Below are 18,198 nucleotides of genomic sequence, written 5' to 3' on the forward strand. Positions count from 1 at the left end.
TGGTGCTTTAAGACATCCTTTCTAAAACAGATTGTAAAACATTCTCTTATTTTCAAATATTGTAAATTTTATCTTTTCACATGGAGATCTCTAAACTTCCAAGTGTAGATTTTATTGTATATATTGTAAGGCGGAGATCTAATTCAATATTTTTAAAAGACAGGTGATGAAAACATCTTGTACCTTCAGGCAAAGGGTCTTCTTTCTTTGCGAGTCTGCAGTGTCATGTATTGTGTATAAATCTGTGTGGCTCTGTTTTATTCCAATAATGTAGGAGCAATACCTCATTGAGTCACTCCACTCGATAGTATATCTGATTGGGCAAGTCCTCTACCTTGTCTCTTTACCATTGTCCTTGCTGTTTTTGGACCTTTCCATGTGCATGACTGTATCATTGAGCATGTGCTTATAGAGTAAATTTCATTAGAAGTGTTTCAGGATTTTGACTGGAATTGAATTTACAGCACAGTTTAGGACAATAAAACCAGGTCTTCTTCCATGTGAACAGAGTATAATTTTCCTATTTATTTAAGTCTTATCATTATTTTTTATAATTTTATCCAAAAGTTATACACATCTTTTATTGCATTTAGCCTGGGTACTTCATGTATTTATATTTTTAAACTAATATTTGATCATGACAAATTTAGAGTATGTACCCAAGTTAGAAAAATTGTATAATGACCCTACCACCTAGATTTTACAGTGGTTCATATTTAATATATTTGCTTTATATCATATCAATTAATCTGTTTTTTTATGCATTTCAGAGTGAGTCGTAGTAGTATACCTCACTCCTAAATATTCACGTGTGTCTGACATGAACTAGAGCTCAACATGGTTTTTGCACCTCCTGAGGTAATGTTTGCATACAATGAGTTGCACAAATCTTAGTGTATTATTTTCAAATAGTCTTTATAAATGTTTACATCTGTGCAATCCAAACAACCTGTTCAGATAAATAATATGTCTATCACCTCAGAAAACTCAAGTCCGTTCCTTGCCACCACCTTTGCCTTCAGAGGCAACTGTACTAAATATTTTCACCATACATTGGTATTATCTGTTCTGGAACTTTATTTTGTAAGAACTTTTTGTTTAGGTTTTCTTTGAGTCAGCATATTTTTGAGGTTCATCCATGTTGCGTGTATGAATGTCTTGTTGTGTTTATTGCCAAGTCGTCCATTGTGTGACCAGAGCATAATATGTTTCTCTGTTCTTTTACTGATGGACACTTGGGCTATTCCTAGTTTGGACTATTCTGAAGAACATTCTATGAATATTGTAATATTATATTGAAGATTTCATATTTTTTAGATGTATGTTTTCATTTCTCTGAGTAAATACCTAGGAGAAGAATTACAGAGTTATAAGGTAGGTGTTTGTTTAGTTTCATAAAAGAACTGCCAAATTATTTTCCAGAGTAGTTGTACGATATATTTGACACTCCTACCAACTGCGTGTGGGAATTCTAGTTGTTCTGCATCTGTACCAACATTTGGTGTTGTCAGTCTTAATTTTAGCCATTCTGGTGGGTGTCAGTGGCTTCTCATTGTAGTTTAAAATTACATTTCCCTGAGGATTAGTGATGTCATGTGCTTTTTCTTGTGCTTATTGGTCATATACATTATCTTCTTTGGCAAAGTTTCTTTCCATTTACCTCTTTTGCCTATTTTTTATTGCCTTTTTTTTTTTTGGTCTTTTTATTAATGAGTTGTAGCTTTTATATATCGCAGATAGAAGTTCAGATATATGTATTGCAAATACATTTCAGATGTATCAAATACATGTATTTGCAATACATTTCAGATGTATGTGTTGCAAATAATTTCTTCCAGTCTATAGCTTACCTTCTTAAATAGTATCTTTGGAAGAGCAATTATTTTTATATTGATGTCTTCTTCATTTTTAATGGTTTTTGTTCTCTTTATCTTGTCGAAGAAACTGCCTGTTTTCTTTTTTTTTTCCTATTTTCAAGTTATAAAGCTATCCTTTATTTCTTCCTTTCCTTTCCTTTCCTTTCCTTCCTTTTCCTTTTCCTTTTCCTTTTCCTTTTCCTTTTCCTTTTCCTTTTCCTTTTCCTTTTCCTTTCCGCAAGAGCATGAGCTAGGGTTAGGGGTTTGGTGCAGAGGGAGAGAGACAATCTTAAGCAGGCTCTATGCCCAGCTTGGAGCCTGTCTTGGGGCTTGATCTCATGACCCTGAGATCATGACTTGAGCTGAAATCAAGATTTGTTTTTTTTTTTTTTTTGAAATCAAGATTTGGATGCCTAACCAACTAAGCTACCCAGGCCCCCCTAAATATTAAATATCTTTAAATTCGAGTTATATTTTGGACAGAATTTTTTCTGAGTTTATTGAAGTAAAAAGTCTTTACAAATAGACTGGATATTCTAATACCTGTGAGACGGTAAATGATTTGATACTCATAATTTAGTTGGGCTGACTTGGAATGGTGCCCATTTTCCTCCTTAAGTAGTAATGATTAGCCCTGGATACATTACTTCATTCAAAACTGAACTGATTCTTTTCATGAGTAGTATATAATACTTATTTTCTGGAACTTTCAAGTAAATTTGATTATTTTATAGGCTTTAACTATTCAGTACATTTAGTTATAACCAGTAAATATACCTGGAGGTCTAGGGTACCTGATGCAGATCTGAGATACAGTTACTGATGGGCTCTGTGTCTCATACAGAGGTACTGGTAGATTTATATGCCAAACATTTATGTGCCTCGTGTTTCCATTTCTCTTGTATTCTGTAAGATTATACAGATAGGACATTTTTAAGGTGAAATTCATGTACATGAAGGTGCAAGCTCATAGCAACTTTTTATTTTTTCTTCTAGAGGTAGTACAGTATTTGTGCTAATTCCTTAGGCTACCTTTTCAGAATTCTCTTGTAATCAATGAGACATTTAAGATGACTGAATAAGGATAAATTAAGGTTCGGTAGCTCAGTTCAATACTGATTTGGAAGAAATTACATGTTTTCGAGATATTCCTCCTCACTTGGCCCCTCAACAATGTCTTGTAGTCCTTCCATATGTTGTTATTTGATGTTTACCCATGTTTTCAGTGCTAGGTATTTAAATGTTCAACTCCTTGAGCTCAATGCCTTAGTACTTCCAATTCCATTTTGACATGACTTCCTCCCATTGTGTGGAGAAATCAGGGGTATCCTTAAGTCTCGCATCTCAGAGTGCCTGTGTGGCTCAGTTGGTTGAGTGGCCAACTCTTTTGATTTCAGCTCAGGTCATGATCTCAGCGCCCTGGGGTTGAGCCCCAAGTCGGGCTCTGTGCTTAGTGAGGAGTTTGCTTGAGGATTCTCTCTTTCCCTCTCCCTTAGGCCCTCCCTCCACTCTCTCTAAATAAAGAAAGAAAGAAAGAAACAAATCTTTAATAAAAGTCTGTCATCTCTTGCATGATGGGTGGGGTTTGGCCTCTGAGGTGCATGACATTGGGAGCCAACTGACGTAAGGCCAGTTTATACCCCTTAACCCCCGAGTGGAGAGAGAGAGGTCTGGGACATGGGATGGCTGCAGAAGCTTGGTACAGTTGAGAATCTTGGCAAGATATTGTTCTAAGTGGCACATGAGAGAAAGCAAAAACTGAGCTCATGAAGTGGATCTTTAATGTGTAGTTTAGTACAGCCCCTTTTCTTTCTTTAGACTGAGGAGGAGGCCCAGTAGGGTGGAGGGTGTACCACAGATAGAAGGAATTTAAAATCTTGGCAGTCACAGCTCTTACAGACCTCTGGGCCCCCACCTACCTACGAGAAAAGCAAAGGCTGGGACAGGAGCTTTTGGCTGCCCAAGAGTCCCCTCACTGTTGTGTCCAAACCTCGTCCTCACAGACCTGAGCCATCACTTACCTACCCCTGAGGAGGAGCCATCACTTACCTACCTCTCCTTCTCTACCCCTTCCCAGAGCCTATTCCTCTTTCTTTAGTTTTTCTCATTTAATGAGAAACAAAACAGAACACAAAACCTCCTTCTACTCTGTAGAAGGTATCCTCTACCCAGCCAAATATCACAAATGAGTAATATGGGCTCCTTTTCTTCTCTGCTTCCCTTTAGGTCTTTCTAGTCAGAGTCAGCAGAGACTACATTTACCCCAGATCTGCTGGGCTCTTGTTCCTTTTCTTGATCTGCTCCCTGAAGGATCCTCTTCCCCAAGGTTCTCTGCTAGGTCCTGCTCTAGTCCCATGCCGCATGCTCTCCATAACTTTAGCTACTGTCTGTTGATAGCTTCCAGTACTTGGTGCTCCTGAGCTATAAACGTATCTGGTAACAATAATGGCAGAGCACAAACCTAGCTGCCACTTAGCGAGTTGTCCTTACTGTATGTCAAGCATTGTGTGCTTCTTCAGCTTAGCATTTAGTTTCATACTGATTCTCTAGCTCCTCATTTTGTAGGTGAAGAATTGGAAGATTAATTTGTCAAAGATCATAAAGCTAGTAACAGTGAGAACTGGAGTTGGGATTCCAGTTCTGACTGTAAAGCTCCTTCAGTTGAACACTTTAGATCCTTTAGGTGTTGCTTAGATCACTCCTAACTGGCTCTATTTCATCCCTCTGTCAAAGCTATCTTTATAAAGTAGAAAGTAGGTCATGCCCCTTCCTTATTTGAAAACCTCAAGTGGTTCCTCAAGTACTTGAGACAGTTTAAATTCTGTAGCATGATCTAAGGAACACTTCAGGGTCGTGCCCCTCTTACCCTTTCTAGCCATTCTTTGACTCCCTCTCTCTGTTTATACTAATAAGCTGTATTCAGTCAGTTTCTGTACTCTCTGAATGTACACATGCTGTTTCTTCTAGGACAGTTCCTCACTTTGCCTTTCCCTGCGTGACTCCTAAATATCCTTTACAGTTTAGCTCCTTCATTAGTCCTCCTGGCTCTCCCATACCCTGGGCTTCGTAACCCCTAGGCTCCCAAGCATGAGGTTCCGTAGCACTGTCCACATATCACTACTTTAGCATCTTCATTCATTTATTAGTTGCTTCAGCAGATGAAAGTGTGACCCAATCAGATCTCACACAACAAAATGGCAGACTGGACCGGACCTGAGTACTAGCTTTGTCGCTCATGGTTGACCTTCAGTAAATCATCACACCTGTCTTAACATCTTTAACTTTTCTCCATCTTTAAAATAAGGAGATCAGTATTTGCATCATAGTCACAAAGATTGACTACAAACTGTCACATAGTAAGCATTTCATTAATACAGTTATTGAATGTGGTGATAGTGATATTCCCATGAACAAAGCAGACATTTTGTTTTGGACTGTAGTGATCTGTGGCCTTCCATTCTTGCTTGACTGTAAGGGCGGCACTTGTGTTAGGAACAGATCCCTGACTCAAACTTCCATAAACAGTTAGGAATTTACTCCATTTAAAAAGATGCGGTATGATCATTCCAGATATGGTATGATCAGTGGCTTGAAATATCTTCAGGGACTTGTGTTCCTTCTGCTTCTCTGCTCTCATTCTCAGCATAGGTGTCACTTTGAGATTGGTTCCTCTCCGGGGGGCAAGATGGTAGCCAGTGGCAGTTGGGATTGCATGCCTCCTTGTTCATGTTGGACATTGGAAGAAGAGGGACTTCTTTTTCTCATCTGCTCAGAGTAAGAGCCCTTGCTTCCTACTGGTTTAGACTGGCTGAGGCCTGCCTGTCTCACCAGTCATTGGCTGTAGAGGGATTACCATGAGGGTTTGTTTGTTTGTTTATTTATTTATTTTACCATCAGGGTTTAGATCAGGGGTCAGCATTGCCATCATACAATCTCCCTTGCAACCACCCAGCTCTGCTACTATAGCATGAAGCAGCCACAGACAGAAGTGTAAGCAGACAAATTTAACTGGGTTCCAATAAAACTTTATTCATGGACACAGATATTGGGATTTCATATATCTTTCTCCTGTTACTAAGTTTCTGTCTTTGATTTTTTTTTTTTCCACTTGATCTGAAAGGTGAAAACATTCATAAGCTCATGGTCCACACAAAAGTGGGAGGTTGTAATTTGCTCACTGTGGTCTAGAATAAGTGCTAGGGTGAAGAGAGTTACTTTTAATGTTTCTATAGGCAAACATGTTTTGTTTTCTTTTTATCTCTAGTGCTTAAGTGATTGACATAGTAAGTACTCAGTAAATATTGGAATGAACAAATATGGTAAAAGTCTTCCTTCTAGTTAATCAAAAGGGCACTGAGATTAGAAGTGTTTTTATATATTCCATACTGCCTTAAATGTAGTAAGTGCTCAGATATTATGCATTACATGAGTGGATTTTTTTTTTTTCCAGGTTGATGTTATGGGCAAGAAAGCAGATTTAAAAAAATTCTTATTGATGTTGTTTAAATGTTGGAGCTAAAGAAATAAAGAGCAAAATTATTAGGGGTGTGAGTACTTTGTTGATGTGGAGAATCACTTAAATAGGTCAGGTCCTTTAATAGGTCCTATTTAGGCACCATGCTAATAATTTCCAGACAGTAATAGCTATCTCCATGGAAGCTGTTCTTGTTGGCAATTAGTATATTCAGATGGGGAAAAAGGTTCAGCAGAAATAGCCATTTTATTTGTTTTGTATTTTGTGAAATCATAAAAGCTCTGCCTACTTTGTAAGAATTGATTTTCCTATTACTTTATTTTTAGATATGACTCAAATATAGGCCAGAAGTATTTATGTGAACGATAAAATTCTAAATTTTTGTTTCCTTCTTTTTTTTTTTTTTTGGCTTTCAAAATAACTTTCTAAGAATTATGACTATTTCCTGCTTAATTTAAGATAAGATTTTGTCAGTTTGGGGGCATCTGGGTGGCTCAGTTGATTAAACCTCTCACTCTTGGTTTCAGCTCAGATCTTGATCTCAGGGTTGTGAGATTGAGCCTCACCTCAGGCTCAGTGTGGAGTCTGCTTTAGGTTCTCTCTTCCTCTCCCTCTGCCCATTCTGTTTATGCTCTCTCAGATAAATGTATCTTTAAAAAAAAGATAAGGTTTTGTCAGTTATTTAAAAGATTTTATTTATTTCAAAGAGAGAGTGCATGCACGCACAAGCAGGGAGAAAAGCAGAGGGAGAAACAGACTCCCTGCCGAGCAGGGAGCCTGACTTGGGGCAGTCCCCAGAGCTCCAGGGTCACAACCAGAGCTGAATGCAGATACTCTCAAAGGACTGAGCCACCCAGGCACCCCAAGGTGTTATCAGTTTTGATTAAAAAATAAAAAAATATTAACTGAACCATGCTAACATATATAAAGAGGATTTTGGAACAGATTGTACCTTAGAATGCTTTATCTTTAAAATTCAAGATTATGATTCTTCTCGAGTGATTATTTTTAGCCACATGGGATGTACGCCCTAATATAGTATTTTAGTAAAGTGAATTTTAGTTTTATTTTCATTTGATTTTTCTCCTCCACTGGGGCTGTAAGCTAAGTGGCGCCTCTTGTTCCCTGCTGCAGCATAGGGTAAGGTCTTCAGGTATTTGTTGAATGAATATTCAGATGCATGAAGACTGTGGAAGCCTTTTAAAATTTACCGTCCTGTGATTTTTATTACTTTGTGCCTTAAAATCAGTGTTAGTTCATAGAGCTGAAAGTGCTTTGTTTTGCTGACCTGAATTATGTTGACCAGAAATGTTCCACTTAAGGGCAATAGTTTTATCCAGGATAGTATCAAAAATATTTACCCACTGCTACAGGAGAGGCCCCACCCGGTCAGAAGCACAGTACATGTAAAGCATACCTGTGCTTTCTGCTTAAACATTCATTTCTCTATAACTTACGTAGAGCTTTGAGACTAGCCTTTTTTAGCTAGTCACGTCTTATCGGGGTTATGCTCCTATGGGCCTTCAGCAGCCCACCGGGTTATTCTGGAATATTGCCGAGAGACCAGTGTTTGTTGTAGTACTGGCTGAGTTCAGGACAGTGGGTCCTTGTGACTTTTATTCTGAGTGACCTCAGTTACGGGGACGGGGAGGGGTACATTTGGTGAAGCTGGAGCGGAGGAAGCGGCTGTGGAGGGAGTTTAGAGCAAAACGAGTCAGCGAGAGTCGAGTTGCATGACATCTCTAGACATGTGATGACTTTGAACTGAGGCGGGATCAGGAGGGAATGGACAGACTTGGTGTGTGGGGCAAGGCAGCCAGTTGATGAAGCTGATGGAGTTCTAGCTGTACCTGCCCTGCCATTCCTTTCCCTCACCCAGAACCAGCCTGCTCACCAGCGCTGTGTTGTTTTTAAAATACTCATGTATTTTACACTTGCTTTACCATTTAGATAGGACAAAAAGTAATTTATATATTTAGATTTTTGTGGGAATCCCCTGTAAATTGCCCAATGAAGTGAATGAGGGCTTCCTGTGTTCCAGGCCCCATGCTCAATGGGGAAAGAATACAGCAGTACAGTCTAGCACCAAGCCTTTGGGAATGTCGCTGTTTTGTGGGTTGCGGAGCAGTAAGTATTTGTTGGTTGAATGAGCGGTGCATGATCAAGGAGGAGGGAAAGGAAGACTAAAATGAGAATGATCTGAGGCTTTTCAAGACTCAAAACTCCCACTCCAACTAAAGTTTTCAAGGTCATCAACTTCTGAGGAATCAAGAAAATTGGAAGAAATGGCAAAGACACCCGAAAGACAAATGGCCCATTCTTATTAAAGAGAGGTAGATCCAGAGCAACTAAACTGATGTCTCATGACAACCCTAGGCAAATTCTTGGCTTAAAAATTATTTTTAAGTGCATAGAAGAGAAAGCCGTGAAGAGTAGGAGACGCAAACAGGATTACTAAGTGCAAGTTATTCAAAAAGAAAACAACTGATTGTGCATTTTGATAAGCTTTCTAGACTTAGTGGTCAGGCCACAATCTGGGTATTTTTCCTGACTTCACCAAGGTATTTAACACCATCTCTGAAAATCTTTCCCTGTGTGTAAGCTGGCAAAGCATGAGTCATATGGTACAGTTTGAATCACAGCTGGACTGGGGAATGGTACCCACAGAGCACTGATTGAATAGGCTACTGTCAACCTGAAGGGAGCCCTGCCCGCTTAACACTTGTTAAATTCATGGGTCGCATCAAACTCTGAGGGGAAGCTAGTGCCCAGAGGGAAAGACACACACTACAAAAGAATGGCCTGGCTGGGAAGGTGGACTTTTAACAGAGTTAGCACGCTTTTGCAAAATGAACTCACCCTTGAGGACAAGCTGAGAGAGACTTGAAGTAGTAGATGTGTTTTTTGTTTGTTTGTTTGCTTGTTTTTGTTTTGTTTTGTTTTGTTTTGTTTTGTTTTAAGGCCTAGTATTTTGTTGGGTTTGGTGGTGTGAATTACTTCTAGTTTCAGAGGGAGTCGCCTGTGTGCTATGACTGATGGAGAATCCCCTTCAGTGATTGTGTTCTTAGCAACCAGAAGGAAGGAGGTGAGAATCCCACTGTGTAGGGTAGGCTGTGCTTGGAATTGTGGTTTCAACTGTGGGGGCTGCTGTTGGGCAGCCAGTTATGGGGGACTGCTCAGAGGAGGAGGAGCTTTCGCTGAGGCCATGGCTGAGGTGGTGTTGTCAGACATGGTGTGAGGAAGGGAAATGCTGGGGATGGTGAGGCTGGTCTTGAGGGCCCTCCTGGGGGATCTCTCCATTTTCTCAGGTTTGAGCAACTTCTGGGTGGTGGAGAAGTTAGGTTTATTCTCCCAGGTGCATTTGAGGCAAAAGTCTGGGCATCTGGTGGAAAATGTCCAGCAAGCAGGTGGAGGTTTGTGAGCAGAACTTGCATGTAGGAGACATCGAGTAGAGGCAGCTTTCTCTTGGGTTTTTAATAAGTTTGAAACCGGTGGCTGAATTCATGTCCTCTTTATTACCACTTTGTTTAGGACTTGATCCTTAACTTGTTATTACTTCTTTTTCAAAACTAGTTTAATTTGGTTTTTATTTTTATATTTTTCTTTTTGTCTGGAAGCTTTTAAACCCATATAACAGCAAAAAGCTTCATATGGTAAAAGACTTGTATACCCTTTGCTTGGATTTACCAACTGTTGCACTTTGCATGTTTGCTCTCTCTCTGTGTATATATATCTATCTTCCTTTTTCTCTCTTGTATTTTGGAACTCTGAAAGTAAGCTCTAGTCATCATAGCAGTTTAACTCGCTTAACTGTTTCCCCATGTATCTCCTAAGGACAAGGACGTTCTCATACATGACCACAATAGAGTTATCAAACCCAAGAAGTTATCTAAATACACTCCATATTCAGATTTTTCTAGTGTTTCCAGAAGCATCTTTAGAACTTGGAGCTTTTTTTTTTTTTGTTTACTTATCCAGAGTTGAATCATGAATTAACCTTGGAGCTCTTAGCATTTCAGATTTTTGCCCTAACTCTGGAGCTTCTAATTCTTTAGGACTAGAATGGGCCTGGAAATCTGTATTTTCTCAACTTTTTAATATGAAAACATCTCAGCCTTCAAGACAGTTACAAGAAAAGTTCATTTAGAGTTACCAATTGTTAATATTTTGATGCCTTTGCATTCTGTTTCACTACTACAAACACACCATTTTATATATTCATTTTGCTGCTGAACCATTTGAAAGCTAAATTATAGTACTTTACCCCATAATACTTTAAGTCTTCATAACATTCTTCAGCATGTTTTTCCTAAGGACAAGGATATGCTCCAACATAACCACAAAGAAATTATCACGCTTAGGAAATTTAACAATGCTATATAGTACTGTTACTTAACCTAAAGTCCATATTTAAATTTTCCTAATTTATTCTGGTAATGTCCTCTCAGCTGACCCTCCAGCTCACCTTTGAATTCTTGATGTCTATTTTACATACAAATTTTTAAAATTAAACTATATTTTACTCCACAAAGGCTCATAGGTAAGTAAACTAGAGCCTTCTCTCTAAAATGCATTGCTTTTTGTGATTTTTCTAAAGATTTTACCAGGTGTATGGGGTGAAAGTTATAGTAAAGAGAAACTTTCTGATTTCTTTAGTGGTCTGGTAATTTAAATTTGTGAGTCATGAAAAGTTAAGAACAAACATACAAATAAATATACAAGTAAACTAGTTTTTGAAAAAAGTAAAGGGGTTCAAGTATTGATGGGGCTGTTTGATGGCAAAGGAATTAGATTTATTCCATCCAGCTGAATTTGAAAGTAAAAGAACTGGCTTAGAGATTTTTATGTGACTCTTCATAGTTAATGAAAATATTCCTTAAAGTTATCAAAATTTCTCTTGCTTTTACTTGCTGTGGTATTTACCACTAAGTGATGTTTAGTTGACATCATGTCTTTGACCTGGCCTTTGACTTTCTGACCTTCCTTCTCACTGGCACAGAGTTTGAGTCAGTGATAGAACTTCTGTCAGTGATTGTATGTCACAGGTCCAAGTGCTGGAATAGATGTCACATTTCAGAGTGTGAAGCATGGAACCCTGTTAACATTTAAGTTAGATTTTCCAATTTGGTAATACCTAAAAAATAAAATTATGATAACATCAAAGTTAAAAACTTTTACCCATCAAAAGATTCTTTAAGAAAATGAATAGAGGGCAGCCCCGGTGGCCCAGCGGTTTAGTGTCACCTTCAGCCCAGGGTGTGATCCTGGAGACCCGGGATCGAGTCCCATGTCAGGCTCCCTGCATGGAGCCTGCTTCTCCCTCTGCCTGTGTCTCTACCTCTCTCCCTCTCTGTGTCTGTCATGAATAAATAAATAAAATCTTAAAACAAACAAACAAAAAAAAGAAAATGAATAGGAAAGTCACAGCCTGGCAGAAAATTTTGTGACACATAGATCTATTACAAGAGTAGGTGTCAAGGAGGTACAACAATAAAAAAAATTTTTTTAAAAAGCAATACAAAAATAGGCAAAAGATTCGAACAGACAGTTCCCAGGAGGAGATCAATGGCCAATAAGTACATGAAGAAGGTGTTCAAACATTGGTCCTCAGGAGAATGCAGATTAAGCCACAGTAAGATACAACTGCTTACTTGCCAGAATGGCCAATATTAAAAAGACTGACAACACCAAATGTTAGCAAGATCCTAGAACAAAAGAACTCTCATACATTCTCAGTAGGTATATAAAATGGTAGAACCACTTTGGGGGAAAGGTCTGGCAGTTGCTTTTAATACTAAATGTACGTGTGGCCTGTGATCCAGCAATTCCTAGTGATTTAACCCAAGAGAAATGCAGGCAGATATTTCTAATATGCAAGCAATAGTCTTGGGCAGGAATATCCCTAGCAGCTTTGTGTATAACAATCCAAAATGGGAAACAGTCCAGGTTTCTACCAATAGTAGAATGGCCACACTCTGATATACTCTGATATATTTATACAGTGGAATACTACCTAGCAACAGAAAAGAATGAATTGCTACTACAGAGAACATACTTGGCTCTCAGGAACGTAAAGCTAAAGGAGGGAAGCCTTACACAAACAAGCACATATGGTGCCATGCCATTTTTAGAAATTTCAAGAATTTTTTTCACTTAAAGTAAAAAATAGGAAGGAAAACAAAGGGGCTGCCTCTGGGGTTGGGGTTGGGATGGAAGGTGACTGAAGTGACTGGGAAAGGGCCATGAGAGAACTTAGGGGTGGTGTTAATGTATATGTTTTGACAGGAATTTGGGTTATGCAGTGTGTATTTTTGTGAAAACTCAGAGCACACACTTAAAATTACAACATTTCATTTCATGTAATTTTACATTAAAAATGATAAAGAAATATTAAACTGTAGTTTATGATATAGCTCAAGTACTTAGGGGAGGTGAACCAGTGTCTACAATTTATTTTGAGACATACTACCCACATAAAGTAGATTAGTAGTTGGATATAAAAGGATGAATTGACACGCCCTAAGCATTATAAATGTTCATAGTAGAGCTAAGTGATAGTATATGGGTATTCTTTGTAAATTTCTTTCAGCTTTGTGTGTGTTTGAACATAATAAATAAATAATAATAAAACATTGAGAAAATACTTGTTGTTTTTTGAGTCATACCAAGTAGCCATTTTGGGGTGCCAGAATGGTCAAATGCTGGCAGGTTTTCACGGGCTGTCCTAATACATGCATTGCAGCTGTTTTATTTAGCAGTCTTTGTCCAACAGTGCAATGGTGGAAAGCTTCATTTTCTTCCAGTCATTGTGCTTAGTTGGACTAGATTAGTCTGTGGGTGGCAGAGGCTCTTGACCATCTTTGGGACAGATTCCTAAACGTGCCAGTCACTCTGTATTTCTAGTCTGTTGGTTTAAATCAGATCTGATTTTCAGTGCAGAATTTGTCTCCTATTAGCAGTGAGGCAAGAGGGCCTGAAGTGGGGGAAGAGCTCTCCCTATGTGGTCTGCTTTGGGGCAGTATCATCTTGCCTCTTCTATTTTTTTGGCCTGTGATTTTCTAATAATTTGCCTCTAAGACTCATGTGTTTTGCAGTTTACACCTGAATCTACTGTGCTAGGGCTTTTATAAACCCCTCTCCCTTCTCTCCCCATTTACATCTATAGGACACTTTATTATAAATGTTGAATTCTTTTGTCCTAGAAGTGGGAACTGGTGAGGAAGGTTGGCTTTGGAGCTTTTGCTGTCTAAAGGGGTTTAGGTCAAAAAGCCTTTGGGGACATCAAATCAGTTGTGATCATACCTCTTGGCTTTGTGACCTGGTGTCATTGCCTCCCAGTTTGAGGTAAATGAGTGGGACTAGGCTTTTTTTTTTGTATTACTGTTTTTAGTTTTGAAAAAAAGAACTTTTTGTTTGCTTGAACAGCTTCTCATACCTCAAGAGTTTTTTTTTTTTTTTTTAAGATTTTATTTATTTATTCATGCGACACACACACACACAGAGGGGGAGAGACACAGGCAGAGGGAGAAGCAGGCTCCACACAGGGAGCCCAACGTGGGACTCAATCCCGGGACTCCAGGATCACACCCTGGGCCAAAGGCAGGCGCTAAACCTCTGAGCTACCCAGGATCCCCTACCTCAGTTTTTTTTTTTTTTTTTTCCCTACCTCAGTTTTGAATGGACACCACAACTCCCGTTTTTTTTTTAATACCTTCTGCCACTCCTAGCTCAGCAGTAGACTGATTTTGAACTCCATAATAACTAAACACCACTAATAGTTGTTACCCACATACAGATGATCCATTACCTAAGGAGTGCTTTTTCTTCTAAGTGTTTTCTCCTTCTTGAGTCCTTTGTAGTGAGAACTATAAAGCACTAACTCATTGGACCTAGTGTGAGGAATGAGCTTTTGGAATTCACTGCCATTTATAATATGGTTAAAGCATCTCACCAAAGGAGCTTTGTTATGTCACAGATTCATGAGATGGTGGATGGACCTGTGTTCATCCCTGCAGAAGAGAACAGTGGAATCCAGAACACAAGCATAGGTGTATGCTAGGACAGTGGTTCCTCAGTCTGGGGTTCCAAAGAGTAATAAAGGTTCTAAAAAATAAGAAGGGGCTGATATATGATAGATACAGCTAATATTTCACTTTCCTTTACTCATACTGAAGAAAATGGAAATGACTTTCTCAGTTTTGTTTTCTTAAATTCTAATACAACCCTTGCCACCACTCCTCCAGCCACTTGTGCCTTTTCTATACAGGGTCAGTCAGGAGAGCAGTGTGAGGCATCTGGCTGTGGGGCCAAGTGGGCCTTCTTATGTTCAACATAGTTGTTAGTCACCAAAAATGGATCAGTGAGGAATTTATCTTATACAAAACAATGAAAACTTGGTCATAGACCAGCTTGAGTTCATAACCAGTGTTTGGCAAAACTGGGCTTCTTTCTTATTATTTCTCTTAACTAATGATAGGTCTCTTCCTTTTGCAAATTAATTTTAAGATAATCCATGGAGATGGAGGAAACTTGAAGTGACGTGACATTTGTGAAACTAAACTATACACCCTTATTTCTAAAGTCTTGGCAGAAAAAGAGTTGACTACTTGGATAATGTCAAGAATTTGAGAGGGAGTTTATGCATTTTAAAAACGTTTGTTGAGTTCTTTCAAGGTGCAAGGCAAATGTACAGTAATGAACAAAGCAGGTTCAGTCCTTAGCTTTATGAAACTTGCATTCTGGAGGAAGACAGAGATTAATAACTAAACACCAATGAAATACCTCTATGAAGAGGTACATACTACTGGGAGAGCATATTAGTAAATGCTGTCACAGGAATGAATATACAATGGGAAAACGTCTCTTCAACAAATCGTGTTGGGAAAAATGGACTTTCTTTCACCATACACAAAAATAGACTCAAAATGGATTAAAGACCTAAATGTGAGACCTGAAACCATGAAAATCCTTGAAGAGAGAACAGGCAATAATTTCTCTGATGTTTCCTGTAGCATCATTTTTCTATGTCTCCTGAGGAAAGGGAAAGAAAAGTAAAAATAAACTTTGGGATTACATCAAAACGAAAAGTTTCTGCATGGTGAAGCAAACAATCTATAGGACTAAAAGGCAGTCTATGAAATGGGAGAGGATATTTGCCAATGATGTATCTGATAAAGGGTTACTATCCAAAATATATAAAGAACTGATTCCACTCAACACCTAAAAACCAAATATTTAATTAAAAAATGGGCAGAAGTTATGAACAGACTTTTCTCCAAAGAAGACATAACAAATAGCTAATAGACACTTGAAAACATGCTTAACATCATTCGTCATCAGGGAAATGTAAATCAAAACTACAACAAGGCATCACCTCACACCTGTCAGATGCCTAAAATAAAAAAACTCAAGAAACAACAAATGTTGGTGAGGATGTGGAGGAAAAGGAACCATCTTGCCCTATTGGTGGGAATCTAAATTGGCACAGCCACTCTAGGAAATAGTATGAAGGTTCCTCAAAAAATTAAAAATAGAACTACCCTATGATTCAATAATCACACTACTAGATATTTACACTGAAGATACCAAAACACTAATTCAAAGGGATATATGTACTCCAATGTATATTGCATCAGTATTTATAATAGCCAAATTATGGAAGCAGTCCCAAGTGTTCAATCCAATGTTCAAGATGAATGGATAAAGAAGTGGTGTATGTACATAATGGAATATTATTCAGCCATAACAAAGAATGAGATCTTGGCCATTTACAACAACATGCATAGAGCTAGAGAGTAGAATGCTAAGTGAAGTAGGCCAGTCAGAGAAAAACAAATACACATGAGTGATTTCACTCATAAGTCGAATTTAAGAAACAAAACAAACAAGCCAAAGAAAAGAGAGAGAGAGACAAACCAAGAAACAGACTCTCAACTATAGTGAACAAACTGATGGTTACCAGAGGGGAAGTGGGTGGGGGAAGGGGGATAATGGGAATGGGGATTAAAGAGTATACTTATCATGATGAAAAAAAATAGTAATAATAAAGAGAAACAATGAAAAAGAAATTGCTGTCACAGTATTTGGGGAAGGCTTCCTTAAAGAGGTGGGATTTAAGCAGAACAAGCAGGATAGCTAGGCTGGGGACACATATGTGTTGGTAGCATGGATTGACATTCAAGAAGTGTTGAGACTCAAGAAGAGAACATGGCCTGTGCAGAGACTTTGAGATAAGACTAGAGCAAAGTGAGTTTTTTTTTGGTCTCTGGAACATACACAGCTACAGGAAATGACACAAAATGAAAGCCAGAGTGGTAGGCTGGAGCCATGTCAAATAGAGTCTTATAGACCACATCAGAGATTTTTATTTATTTATTATTTATTATTAATTAATTAATTTAAAGATTTTAATTTTACCCTAAGAATAGTGTGAAGCCATTCAGGGATTTTTAGAAGGTAATAATTGGATTGAAAAAAAATATTGTAGGGGTCCCTGGGTGACTCAGTTGGTTAAGCATCTACCTAACTCTTGATTTTGGCTCTGGTCATGATCTTGGGGTCATGGGTTAGAGCCCTACATCAGACTCCATGCTCAGAGGGGAGTCTGCTTGAGATTATCTCTCTCTCTGTCCCTCTCCACTCCACACTCTCTTGTTCTCTCTCTTTCAAATAAATGAATCTTTAAAAAAAAATATTGTGACTGTTTAATGGAGCAATAAAGGCATGTTAAAGTATTGTAGTAGCCAAGGAGATGATGGTAGCATGGATTTGAGTGAGCCCAGTAAAGAGGAAGAAATATGGGTGATTTGAGACACATTTTCTCATTTTTTTATGTCATGGCACATAAAAATGATTTTTTAAAAAATATCATGCTGTGATAAATAGACAAGGATGACCCAGGAGTTGAGGAGAATTCATATCTTGGCATAGCTGTAAACCATTTGCAACAGCCTAATGGAGAGATTCTGAGAGGTGGTTGGTTAGGCAAAAAGGAAGAGAATGGAGTCAAGGATGAATTCCATGTTTTTGGTTTAAGAAGCTGGCTTGACACAAGTGTTCCTGAGATTTAGACTACTAGAGAGGAGGGGAAAGATTGTGGGTTCAGTTGTGTATATGCAGAGTTTGGGGTTTTTATAAGTATTCAAATGGGATAGTAAGTAGACAGCTATGTGAGTTTGGACCTCAAAGGAGAGAAGAATTTAAGCCATATGGAATGTGGCTCAAAGTCAACTAGTGAGATGGCCCAGCACCAAGGCATATGGAATTTCCACATTTAAAAGTCAGAGGAGACCCGACTAGCAAAGGAGATTGATGCTTAGAAAGGCCAGCAAGGTATAAGAAATGCCAGATGATTCTGAAGCAATGAAAATCAAGGAAAGAGAATGTTTAAAGAGGGAGAATTCTTCTGAGAGGACAAATGAAATATGGACTCCAGGTATGTTCCATGGGGTTCAGTGACCTGGAAGTAACTGATGTGACATTAGAGTGACTACCGTGTGCAGAAGCTAGGTTGCAGGCTGCGGGTTGTGAGGAGTGTACGGGCCACCAGAAAATGAAAGCAGTGAGATTACAGCTCTGTTGAGAATTTCATCTGTGATGGGAAGGAAAAAGAGCAGGGGGAGCGGTGGGCTTGAGTGAAGATGTAGTAAAGGCAGAGAGGCTGCTGGTATAGGAGAGTGAAAAGGTGAGGAGGGTGAGGGAACAGTGGGATTGGGAGGAAAGCAGAGATTGGATGCTGGTGAACGGTGGTTTATGATGGTTGGTGGTGCAATCAAGACAGTTTCCTGCTGAGGCTCTGTTTTCTGTGATGTAAGAGGTGATGGCATTTTCTGAGTGAGAAAATAGACTACTTAGGGGCAGAGATGTTGG

At 38.7% G+C, this 18,198-nt stretch overlaps 1 protein-coding gene across 11 annotated transcripts in view; it reads left to right on the plus strand.

Annotated features, from left to right (window-relative positions):
* ASPH (aspartate beta-hydroxylase) overlaps window positions 1–18,198 on the plus strand; it is a 212,702-nt gene that overhangs the window by 7,858 nt on the left and 186,646 nt on the right. The window lies entirely within an intron of this gene.

The sequence above is a fragment of the Canis lupus genome, chromosome 28 (genome assembly GCF_048164855.1).
Source record: "Canis lupus baileyi chromosome 28, mCanLup2.hap1, whole genome shotgun sequence".
Taxonomy (NCBI): domain Eukaryota; kingdom Metazoa; phylum Chordata; class Mammalia; order Carnivora; family Canidae; genus Canis; species Canis lupus.